This window comes from Ahaetulla prasina, chromosome 13 (genome assembly GCF_028640845.1).
Source record: "Ahaetulla prasina isolate Xishuangbanna chromosome 13, ASM2864084v1, whole genome shotgun sequence".
In the NCBI taxonomy this organism is placed as follows: Eukaryota; Metazoa; Chordata; class Lepidosauria; order Squamata; family Colubridae; genus Ahaetulla; species Ahaetulla prasina.
In genome coordinates, this window is record NC_080551.1 from 22789574 (window position 1) to 22802500 (window position 12927).

At 43.9% G+C, this 12927-nt stretch overlaps 2 protein-coding genes across 4 annotated transcripts in view; both read right to left on the reverse strand.

Moving 5' to 3' along the window:
• The window catches only part of LOC131184502 (immunoglobulin superfamily containing leucine-rich repeat protein-like), a 195095-nt gene that overhangs the window by 104609 nt on the left and 77559 nt on the right, over nt 1–12927 (reverse strand). The window lies entirely within an intron of this gene.
• CCDC33 (coiled-coil domain containing 33) overlaps nt 1–12927 on the reverse strand; it is a 108759-nt gene that overhangs the window by 68862 nt on the left and 26970 nt on the right. The window lies entirely within an intron of this gene.

Below are 12927 nucleotides of genomic sequence, written 5' to 3' on the forward strand. Positions count from 1 at the left end.
AAGACATTTTGCTTCCCATCCAAGAAGCTTCTTCAGTAAGTGAATCTTCCGAGCCGAAGAAGCTTCTTGGGTGAGAAGGGAAACGTCTCCAAAGAAAAGATTAAGATACAGAAGGATCTTGACAGACTTGAACATTGGGCGCTATCTAACAAAACAAAATTCACAATTCACAATTGAGACGCAGAGCCCAAGGAAAACGATACTCCAAAACTGGTGATAGAATCTATGCATAAAGCGAACCCAGGAAAACATGCATAGCCTTACACACACACACACACACACACACACACACACACACACACACACACACTTAATTGCAACCACTAAAAGCCAGAACCCGATACATGTATTGATTTTGCTCCTCTTGTGACAGCGAAGAGAGGGTGCTGAATAGCTGAGCATCAAATGCTCAATTGCTCAGCCAGCTAAGCCCAGATTCTGATGGGCAGGACAAACATCCCTTTGACCCAGATCTACAATTTCTCTGAAGGCTTTTGGGGAGAGACCCGAATCCGTAGTGCTCACAAGGACTGCACCAATTGAGCTGGGGTCTGTCTGTCTGTGCGCGTGCTAGGTGGGGGAGAGAATGGACTTTCCCATGAAACTGGCATTAAAACCAAAAAGAAAAAAAAACCTGTTTTTGACATTTATGGGGAAATTGCCTGAAACCAACTAGGAGTGTTCTCACCTGCTCTCTGACATTGCTACCTGCCTGTCCTTCCCAAGGTCAGCCTGGGAATGTGTCTACTCTGCAGGATGCTTTTTGACAAGACTGTGCTCCAAAGGCTACAGTTTAATTCTGATCACAGTCACTCCATTAAAAGTCACGCACACAAGGTCCTTCCCTTCCCTTCCCTTCCCTTCCCTTCCCTCTAGTCTAGTCTAGTCTATTCTCCTTTCCTTTCCTTTCCTTTCCTTTCCTTTCCTTTCCTTTCCTTTCCTTTCCTTTCCTTTCCCTTCCCTTCCCTTCCATTCCATTCCATTCCATTCTATTCTCCTTCCCTTCCCTTCCCTTCTTCCTCTCCTCCTCTCCTCCTCCATCTAACCAGTGGAAAAACTTGCCTCCAGAAGTTGTGAATAGTCCAACATTGGAAGTTTTGGACTACCGTTTGTCTGGAATGGTCTAGACTGAGTTTCCTGCCTGAGCAGGGGGTTAAACTAGAAGACCTCCAAGGTCCCCTCCAACTCTGTTATTCTATTCCATTCCATTCCATTCCCCTCCTCTGCTTTCTATTCCTGTCTTTCCTCCAACTTTCTCTCAAACCTCCATCTCCCTTCATATTTTGCATTACCTGGGCTCCCCATCTTAGTCCCACAAAGATTATTCACCTCTGACGGAGAAATGGAATTTGGGGGCCACTAAGTGTTCTAGACCCCACATCTAAGTTTTGTCCTATTATCACACTGCATCAAGAGAAGGTCCTCTGAACCTCCTCATCCGCCCCAAGCCTCCAAGTTAGGCTTTGTTCATTTCTCCCTCATTCATTTTCTCTTCACGCTCAGCTTGGGTAGAAGGTCACTGCTGCTTTTTCTCCAACACCCTCATTCCACAGAGAAGGCAAAAGGTGTGCGAGTCATTTCTCATTGCAGGGAAATGTGAACAGCTGCCTGGTGCCAACTATTACAACCAGCCAAATGCTGTCGAGACTACAGGCGTTTGCCATGAATGAAAATGAAGATGGGCAGGAACTGGAAAGAGAAAAAAAATGTGTAAACTGAAAGCTAGAAGCCCATGAGTACAATTTAGAATAAGAGAATAACAGAGTAACAGAAGGGACCTTGGAGGTCTTCTAGTCCAACCCTCTGCTCAGGCAGGAAACTTTAAATAATTTCAGACAAATAGCCGTCCAATCTCTTCTTAAAAACTTCCAGTGTTGGAGCATTTACAATTTCTGGGGGCAAATTGTTCCACTGATTAATTGTTCTCACTGTCAAGAAATTTCTCCTTAGTTCTAGGTTGCTTCTCTCCTTGACTAGTTTCCACCCATTGCTTCTTGTTCTACCCTCAGGTGCTTTGGAGAATAGTTTGATTCCCTCTTCTTTGGGGCAGCCCCTGAGCTATTGGAACACTGCTATCCTGTCACCCCTGGTTCTTCTTTTCATTAAACTAGACCTACCCAATTCCTGCAACCATTCTTCATAGTTTTAGCCTGCAGTCCCTTAATCGTCTTTGTTGCTCTTCTCTGCACTCTTTCTAGATTGCTGGTCTACATCTAATTCTTAGATTGCTATTCTACGTTTTCAATTTTTTGGGGTCATTGAAATCCACAGTGAAAAACATTTGCTATGAAAATGTTGTACATATTTGGAGAAAGCCATTTTACTCAACCAATCCAAGAGCTAGAAGACTGTTTGTTCTCTTACGGTCAAAAGCAAATGATGTGCTATTAAATTACTGTTTAGTAGCAATTATTCAATTACTACCAACCTGCCTTCCATTGAGGACCTGTATACCGCCCAAGTCAAAAAGAGGGCTGTGAAAATATCTACAGACCCCTCGCATCCTGGACATAAATTATTTCAATTGCTACCCTCAAAACGACACTATAGAGATCTGCACACCAGAACAACTAGACACAAGAACAGTTTTTTCCCAAATGCCATCACTCTGCTTAACAATTAATTCCCACAACACTGTCAAATAATTTACTAAGACTGTATTATGATTCTTCTCTTCCTTACTAGTATCTATCTCTTTCCACTTGTTACTATATCCATGTTGCTTGTATCTTTCAATTATATTGTTTTTATATTTTATATTTTATATTGTTTTTATATTATATTTTATATTAACAATTATATTGTTTTTCCTCTACAGAGGAATTATTGAGTCTGTCATTTGCACCTCTATAACTGTCTGGTTCGGTTCTGCAACCCAACAAGAAAAACACAGACTTCAGAGGATAATTAGAACTGCAGAAAAAATAATTGCTACCAACCTGCCTTCCATTGAGGACCTGTATACTGCACGAATCAAAAAGAGGGCTGTGAAAATATCTACAGACCCCTCGCATCCTGGACATAAACTGTTTCAACTCCTACCCTCAAAACGACGCTATAGAGCACTGCACACCAGAACAACTAGACACAAGAACAGTTTTTCCCCGAAGGCCATCACTCTGCTAAACAAATAATTCCCTCAACACTGTCAGACTATTTACTGAATCTGCACTACTATTAATCGTTTCATAGTTCCCATCACCAATCTCTTTCCACTTATGACTGTATGACTATAACTTGTTGCTGGCAATCCTTATGATTTATATTGCTATATTGATCATCAATTGTGTTGTAAATGTTGTACCTTGATGAACGTATCTTTTCTTTTATGTACACTGAGAGCATATGCACCAAGACAAATTCCTTGTGTGTCCAATCACACTTGGCCAATAAAAATTCTATTCTATTCTATTCTATTTGTTCCCTAGTACGATTTGATAGCTTATTAGTAACCTTGATTATCACTAAGTGTTGCATCTTTTTATTCTCGATGAATGTATTTTATTCTCCTTATGTACACTAAGAGCATATACACTGAAGACAAATTCCTTGTGTGTCCAATCACACTTGGCCGATAAAGAAGTCTATTCTATTCTATTATTAAATAGTAATTTACTGTGACTGATTAAGCAAGAAACAGAAACTGAATCTTCTACCCAAAAGAAATGTTCTTCCAAACCTTTATGAAGAGCGACTGAAGAAAAAAGCGGGGGAATTTCAAAATTCAACATTTACAAACGGAGCTCGTGTTTAGCACACAGCCATTCATTGTTTCGTAGAACGTATGCAAAGCTTAAAAGGACAAAAGAAAAGAATTGGTGCCTTGCCCCTCTGCCTACCATACAGAAATGGGCTTTTCCTTCTCGACAGAATTCAGCCTCTGTACGCGCTGAGCAGAAGGAACTCAGCAAGCACAGAAACAAACCAGAGGTAAAGTCTGATTGAAACCTGGCATCCTTATTCTGTGCAAGCACACTCCCCAAAGCTGACGTTTGACAAAGTTGATGATTGTAATTGTGATTACAGTTGTGGATTGTGATCCCATCCCCTTTCTCTGTAATGGAATTCTGAGTATCCGGGTTGAAATGGAAAATTGAGATTCCTCTCCCTCCCCCCACCCCCCTCTTTCTTTCTTCCTCTCTCCTTCTCTCTTTTTCGCTCTCCATCTCTCCCTCTCTCCCTCTCTCCCTCCCTCTCCCTTTCTCCCTTTCTCTCTCTCCCTCTCCCTCTCTCCTTCTCTTCCTCTCTCCCCATGTGGTGCATGCTATTATTTATATAACATTTGCAAAAAAAAAATGATATTTGCAGTATTTACCTGCCACCAACTAGCTGGACTATGCCACCAACACAAACAACAACAGTAACAACAACACAACTCTCCCATCCTTCCGTGGAAAAACTAAACAAACAAACAGAAAACAAAAAAAGAAGAGAACAGAAGGAAAAGGCATACTAAAGGAAGAACAAACGGACGATTCCCTTTGATTAGGAACCAACGTATAAACAACCAGGAACGCATTAAGAATTAATCAGATACTAACCAGATGCATTTAACATTCGATCTTAACATCATCTGTAATAGCTCCAGTAACTGCCGGCTGCAGACTTAGAAAGCAATTTTCAAAGGCCCATTGCGCTAATTGCAAAGGTCTTTGTCAAGTCACCTCTTGGATAGTTCATCTTCTGTTTGATCACCTAGAAAATACATTTGTTTTTCTTGTCTTGCATTTAAAAAAAAAAGCTGATAGGGCAATTTCACAGATTTCTTTTTTTTTTCCCCCTGAAACCCGCTTCATTTTCGTACAATGATGTTCCTCTGGGCAAGATTTTGAGGGCCAGGAGACAAGGAGGAATTGGTGATGAATTGGTGATGTTGTGTTGCAAACACGGTGGCGTTATGGTACCTACATGGTCAGCAGGGACAATTTTCTAATGTTTTGAGAAGTTAAACCTAAATAAAGTGGAAGATGTTGGGTGAAGGGGAAGGAAATGAATTTGTCGGTGAAAAAACAAGGCACGTGATTTTTCTGAAACATCAACTTTCCGATTCAACCATATCCGGGTTTCCTTTGGAAATGTTGAACTTCCTTTATGATGTCCTCATAGGACTTCTTGGATGCGACTTAATCGGTAAGATTTCCATGCAGCTTGTCAACCCATAAAACTAGCGCTGATGATGTTACCTAGTTTGGGTCATGAAACGTCTGCAAGAAAACCAGCAAGCTCAGGGCACCACCAGGTCTTAAAAGACACCAGGACCAAAAGTGTTCTGTCCCCCTTTGCTTCCATCCAAATGATGGCTTAATTAGCCGGCACTATCAGCTCTGGCAGCAAAATAGCGAGCGTCTGCCAAGTGCCTCTGTCATTTCCCTCGACGCTGATGAGTCACCCAGGAACAAACTTCAGCTCTTAGTTAATCAGTTGATTTGCCTGCTACGAAGAGGCATAACAGCTCTCACTGCCTTTATATCCTGTGGGGTGTAGCTCCATGACTCAGCACTTCCTAGGCCTGCCTCACCCCTGCTTCTGTTGTTCCCTCCTCTCCTGCCTATGAAACTTAGGGTCTAACCAAGCCTGATTGCCATCAGCTGGGTCTGAAGGCGTGGCCTGGGGGGGGGGAAGAGTCAGGGGACGGAGGCCTAGTTATCTCTTCCACCTGGCCTGCCTCTGGCTTCTGGAGCTGAGCCAGGGACGCCGGTGCTCCCGAGGTAAGTCCTGACAGCCCTTCCCCCTCACTTTCCAAGTCACATTCTGGCAGGAGGCCTGGCTCGGGGGGCGCAGACACAACAAAAAGCAAAGGAGCTTGATTCATTCCTGTAGCCCTTTAAAAAAAAAAAGATGAAATAATAAGGATGCCAAGAGAGAAAGGTAGCGTGCCTCCTTCCAGATCTCCTGTGTTCCACTCCTGGCGTCTGTCTCGTACCATTTATACAATTATGACATTTGTCACTAGAGCCGAGAGGGGTTGGGGGTTGGAAACTGCATTTGAACAAAAAAATCACGGGAAATGCTTGAGTACGAAAGCGAATGGCAGAGCTTCTCACCATCCAGGCCTTGCCTCCAGGCACAAATGACATTCAAAACAGCAGGCGAGTGACAATGTGCCAGATTAAAATGAACAGTACTCCAAAGAAAATCGCTTCCTGCTTTTCTTCCAGGGCTTCAAACCAGGGGTGAAATGTTCCCGGTTCAGACCGGATCGCCCAATCCGGTAGCGATAGTGGCGGGTGATTCGGAGAACCGGTAGTAATAATCCCTGCCCCCCCCTCCATGCCCAACTGAGCCACGCAATCATCAGAGGGTGTTTTTTTAATTTTTAAAAGCCTCTGATGATCACGCGGCTCAGCTGGGATCATATTTTTTTTTTTACATTTATATCATCGGAGGCTTTTAAAAGCATTTTTTTACAACCTCTTCAACCAAAGAGGTTGCAGAAAAAATGCTTTTAAAAGGTTCCTCTGGCAGAGTTATCTGAACATCAGAGGCTTTTAAAAGCATTTTTTCTACAACCACTTTGGCTGAAGAAAAAAATGCTTTTAAAAGTAAACTAAAAAAAAAGTTGGCCACACCTACCCAGTCACATTACCACTCCTCACCCAAGCCGCGCTCCCAGAACTGGTAGTAACAAATTTTACATTTCACTCCTGCTTCAAACCTGTGTCTGCCACCAGCTTAGTATGACTAGTCCCCAACATATGACCACAATTGAGCCCAAAAGTTCTGTTGCTAAGCGAGACAATTGCTAGGTGAATTTTGCCCCGTTTTACGACCTTTCTTGCCACCGCTGTTAAGTGAATCCCCGCGGTTGTTGAGTTAGTAACACGGTTGTTAAATGAATCTGGCTTCCCCATTGACTTTGCTCATCTGACGGTTGGAGATGCCACAATTGCAGGACACGGCAACCCATCCTAAACATATGCCAGTTGTCCAGCATCTGAATTTTGGTCATGTGACCATGGGGGATGCTGCCATGGTCATAAGTGTGAAAGAGGGTCATAAATCAAGCTTTGGGAAAGATTAGGAAAAAAAATGTTTTGAATCTGAACGGGGGATATGGAACTCCAAATAACTCGGGTTCAGTAGAAGAAGAGCAGGCAGAGACAGAGGGGGGGAGTTAAGGGAGTCATCAGCCCAGAATCATTACGTTCCCACAAATGGTCTAAACCAGGGGTGAAATCCAATTTTTTTTACTACTGGTTCTGTGGGCGTGGCTTGGTGGGTGAGGCGTGGCGTGGCTGGTGCGCGTGGCATGGCTTGGTTTGCTTGGTGGGTGTGGCAGGTGTAGCAAAATCTCCATTCCCATCCCACTCTAAGGGAAGGATACTGTAAAATCTCCATTCCCACCCCACTCCAGGGGAAGGATACTGCAAAATCTCCATTCCACCCCACTCCAGAGGAAGGATATTGCAAAATCCCCATTCCCTGCCCACTCCAGGGGAAGGATACTGCAAAATCCCTATTCCCTGCCCACTCCAGGGGAAGGATACTGCAAAATCTCCATTCCCTCCTCACTCCTAGGGGAAGGATATTGCAAAGTCTTCATTCCCACCCCACTTCTGGGGGAAGGATACTGCAAAATCTCCATTCCCACCCCACTCTGGGGCCAGCCAGAGGTGGTATTTGCCGGTTCTCCAAACTGCTCAAAATTTCCGCTACCAGTTCTCCAGAACCTGTCAGAACCTGCTGGATTTCACCCCTGGTCTAAATCCAATCCCTCTGGAATACTGTCAACCATTATCTGATGCCAATTTAGTACTGAACTTTATTTGACTAGATTCCTGTGTGTAGGCTTGAGCAATACATTTTCTGTACTGCAACGTAACTTTACGGCCCCGATTTTTCCGCACCTGACGGGTCTCATCCATCTTCATCTTGCAAGGCTGTTTCAGCCATCCTGCTGAGCCTTGCCACAAGATTCCATCACAGTCCATCTTTCACCATGGCAACCCAAGCTGGGATCCTGTTTCCCATCCCACCTGAGGCCAAAAGGGCAGAGAGGAACCCAGGTAGCCCCCCTCGTAGGAGGTTTGTAGGAGCAATCATGAAATAGTCATGCAGGATCCATCAGGTGTCTTCTTTCAAGACACCTATTTGAGTAACCACGGGGAAGAAAGTGAGGCTGGATGATCTCCATTGTGTTTTGAAAGAATGCCGATTTAATCTCCAGGAATATGAAACGGGGCATTCAGAGGAAGAGCAAACGATGGGCTAGCAATGGCCTTGAGGGAGCAGAACCTTCTAATGAGTCAGTTGCTAGGCATCTGCTGTTAACAACGGGTCCTTCTGAGCTGTATAAGCGGGAGGAATTAGCAAGATGCTAATGATGGGTGGGAAGCAGGAACAAAGCGACCGTCATCTGGAGGCTAAAGATGAAACTGGTGAAGGGAGAGAGGAAGAGGAAAAGAGGAAGAGGAAGAGAGAGAAAAGAGACAGAGAAAGAGGAAGAGAGAAAGAGAAAGAAAGAGAGAGGGAGAGAAAGAGAAAGAGGGAGGGAAGGAGGAAGAGAAGAGAAAGAGGGAGAGAGGGAGGGAGACTCTTAAAATGGCCCCTTTTAAAAGATTCCATCCTGCTCAACCGCAGAAAACAGGAGTGTTGTTTTATTTATCAGTTATATTTGCTTCCTTTCTCTACAAGAAAAGCCGATTAAAGATCTATTAATAATAGAAGAACAGGTGATCCTTTGGACTGGAAATAAACTTCGAATAGGAAGACCAGAATGAAACCTTCCTATATCTTTAAAGCTCTAAATATTTAGAATGAAGGAAAGCAAGAAGGATGAATGAACGAACGCTACAATCACCAGCGGATTCATAAGAAAATCATTTGATGGGGGAGAGAAACCTGGAAAGATGCCAACTTTTATAGCCAAGTGCTGTTGATCACAACAGTTGGTGAAAGACAATGCTTTGAATCCGTGGCTGGACCTCTCTTTGACAAACTTCCACCCATTACTTCTTGTCTTGTCTTCTGGTGTCCTACAGAATAAGTCAATCCCCTCTTCTTTGTGACAGCTTCTTCTCAAATCCACAAGTCCAGAGGTAGAACTCTTGCCTCACAACCAGGAGGTTGTGAGTTTGATCCTAGATAGAGGCAGATGTATGTAGGGTCTCCTGCTTGGGCAGGGGTTTGGACTAGATGACCTGCAAGGTCCCTAAATTCCAGCTCTGTTAATCATTCTGCAAGGCTATTCTTAGATCTTTCTTGGGCCAGATGGCGCTGGGCAGGGTGAGATAGAATGGCAAAGTCTTCAAGTGGCTACGGTTGGACAACCTGGATGTCGAAGGAGATGCATGTCCCTTTGTGGTTGAAGATGAAGACGTTGAAAGCTTCTAAGGGGTAATAATTTGAGGCAGCCACCTCCAAAAAGCCATTTCTCTTCTATGGCTCTGAACGATTTCCCTTCTCAAACAGCTGCACCCTTCCTCCAACCAACCAACCAGTGTATTTACTCGTTCAACAGTACAGGTTTATCAAGGCTGCGGGCAAACCCTGAGGCTTAATGAGACAGGATTCCCTGAGGGTTGATAGCTTTTGAAGCAATCCTCCCAGCGGTTTCTTTTAACCTGCAACCAGCTTGCCTTTTCTCACATGGTCTCTTCGCCCCAAGGATAAGTCATCATTTATTTATTTATTTATTTATTTATTTATTTAATCACATTTTTATACCGCCCTATCTCCCAAGGGACTCAGGGCGGTTTACAGCCTATTAAAACACAAATACGCAAATATAAATACAAGATAAAACATTAATTAAAAAACTTATTAAATAAGGCCGAATTTAAAATTTATAAAACAAAATAATAAAACCCCATTAAAAACTAAATTAAAATTAAAATCCTAGCCCAGTCCTGCGATAGACCTGATGTCTATCGCCTGAACCTATCCAAAGTTCAAAGAAGGCCATTCCCAATTCTTTATTTCACCCAGTTCTTAAACCAAGACTATTTCAATGTATCTCTAACCTAGCTTTCCATACGGAGATTAGTTTTCTGAACAATTTACAGTGTTTTCATAAGGCGTGGGCGTGCTCCCTGGGCTTAGTTGTTGTTTTCTTGCAGATGTCTCGTTACCCAACTAGGTATCATCATCACAAGGGTTTTGGTTATCTAGTTGGGTAATGAAACATCTGGAAGAGAACAACCAAGCTCAGAGAGCACCAAGCAACCCCACAGATCAACTCTGAGCTAGAAATATTCTCTTCTATTGGTTTTATAAGGGACATGGGATAGAGAAACAGAAAAAAAAAATTGGGTGGAGGTTTGATTCAGATGATAAATGGGAAAGATAAGATCCTGAAAATGACCAGCATGACACTCTGAAGCCAGGAAGGAAAAGGAGGAGGAAGAGGAGGGGAGGAGGAGGAGGAGGAGGGGGAAGAAGAAGGAGAAGGAGAAGGAGAAGGAGAAGGAGAAGGAGAAGAAGAAGAAGAAGAAGAAGAAGAAGAAGAAGAAGAAGAAGAAGAAGAAGAAGAAGAAGAAGAAGAAGAAGAAGAAGAAGAAGAAGAAGAAAGTGGTGATGATTTGGGGGACCCAGGAGGAGGAGGAGGAGGAAGAAGAAAAAGTAGTAGTAGAAGTAGTACTAGTAGTGACTGGAGGCAGCTGGTGGACTGACCACTCAGGAGGAGGAGGAGGAGGAGGAGGAGGCTCTCATCAACCCCAAAAGGACAAATGACCACATGCCTATTTCATCACCACATCCTCGGGGTCTCTTTCTCAAAAAGTCCAGCGTGGTTTCCAGCAAGCCAGCGAGCAAACAAACAAACAAACAAAGCTTTCTACTCCTTAATTACTTCAAAATGTGGTCAGACCTCCTGTGTTTGTGTAGCCTCCCAGTCTCCCAGCCTGCCAGAGGACCTACGTATTTCTGTTTTGTTGTCTTGTCTTTCAGGAGAAGAGAAGGTCCGACTCCATCAAATCTCACTTCTTGCTTGATCGCTTTTCTGGCCGGGCGCATTTATATTTACGGATTACTATATAGAGTGTCCGCCTTTCACTGTTGTTTATCCCTCTGCAGATCATTAAATCCTTTCCTCCCCTACACACCCCAGCCCCGATTGGTAAAGCTGAATGTAAAAGAGGTTTTCGTGCCGAAAATGCAAAATTCAGGGTTTGTTTGTTTGTTTTCCTTCCTGGGATTCCAGACGGCTGCCACTTCTGGGCTGCCACCTCTGAAGCCTGAAGGAGCTTTGCAAACCGTTGGGGGTTCTGGAGAACCAGGCTCCTCTCGGCTCCCTCCTGCTTCCAAGAGGGCTTTCGTCTGATCCCAAACCCACTCAGCAATGCCCTTTCAATTAATCAGGCAGCCCACACAGCCAGGCTATAATTGAGTCCCAGGGTGCCCTGATTAGACACCCCCACCGAGGGGGAAAGTCTGGGCCGCTCGCCTTTATTTATTCAATGCAAAAAAAGTAGAATGTCGAACCGCTTCCGAAATGCTCCAGACGGCCATGTTTCTCTCGAAATCAGATAGACACCCCCATCAAAATCTCCGATCGGTGGGAATTGTGCCATGGGAAGTGGGGGGCGGGGTCTTGCCTGCCTCCCCCACATCTCATCTTGCCTGTCAATACTGGGGGCTTTTCTTCAAAATACACCTTGGATGAAAGTCTGGATCATTTGCACCGAGGGAGCTCAACAGTGGTGGGTTTCAAACATTTTTACTACCAATTCTGTGGGTGTGTCTTGGTGGGCGTGGCATGGCTTGGTGGGCGTGTCTTGGTGGGCGTGGCAGGGGAAGGATACTCTAAAATCTCCATTCCCTCCCCAATCCAGGGGAAGGTTACTGCAAAATCCTCATTTCCTCCCGATCAACTGGGACTCGGGAGGCAGAGAAGAGATGGGGGTGGGGCCAGTCAGAATTTTTACTACCGGTTCTCCAAACTACTCAAAATTTCCACTACCGGTTCTCTAGAACTGGTCAGAACCTGCTGAAACCCACCTCTGGAGCTCAACCCATCTTGTTGGACATACGTTGTGCGCTGACAATAAAGATTTGGGTTTGAATGGAATTTGTTCCTTCCTTTTTTTAACTCATCAAACTTTGAGTGTTTTTGTAAAACAACCAGAGACCACATTTGGGGTATTAGGAAAGGTACTGTGGTATCAAATGCCATGGATACTGAATATACAACCTGTTTTGTTGCTTATATGCCAGGCGAAACATACATAGCTGATGATAAAGTTTGGACCACATGAAAACCAGAAGCATTGAAGCCCCTGACACAACCCTCCTTTGCAAATGTGAGTCCTTCACACAAAGCCAGTTTGGCCTAATGGTTCAAAACCAGGAGATGATGAGTTCTAGTCCTGCCTTAGGCATGAAAGGTGGTTGGGTGGCTTTGGGCCAATCACTAGGAGACAGTGAATTCTAGTCCCATCTTAAGCATGAAAGCCAGCTAATCACCAGGAGACGGTGAGTTCTAGTCCCGCCTTAGGCACTAAAGCCAACTGGGTAACATTGGGCCAATCACCAGGAAACGTGATTTCTAGTCCTGCCTTAGGCATGAAAGTTGGTTGGGTGGCTTTGGGCCAATCACCAGGAAACGGTGAGTTCTAATCCTACCTAAGCCATGAAAACTGACTGGAGGACTAGGTCAGTCCTTCTCTTCTCAGCTCAAACCACTTCACAGTGGTTGTTGTTATTGTTGTTGTAGAGAAAATAGGAAGAGGGATGAGTATTATTGGCTGACTTATCTATAAAAATAATACAAGCAGGATAAAAATTTAATAATAAAGAAAAATACCTTGATGATATCTTTTCTTTTATGTTCATTGAGAGTCTATGCACCAAAGACAAATTCCTTGTGTGTCCAATCACACTTGGCCAATAAAAAAAACTATTCTATTCTATTCTAAAATTCAGAATCTTTGCAGAAGTTTTTTTTTTGTGCATAAGTGCACAAAAGTGCCTACCGTTCCTGTCCTATTG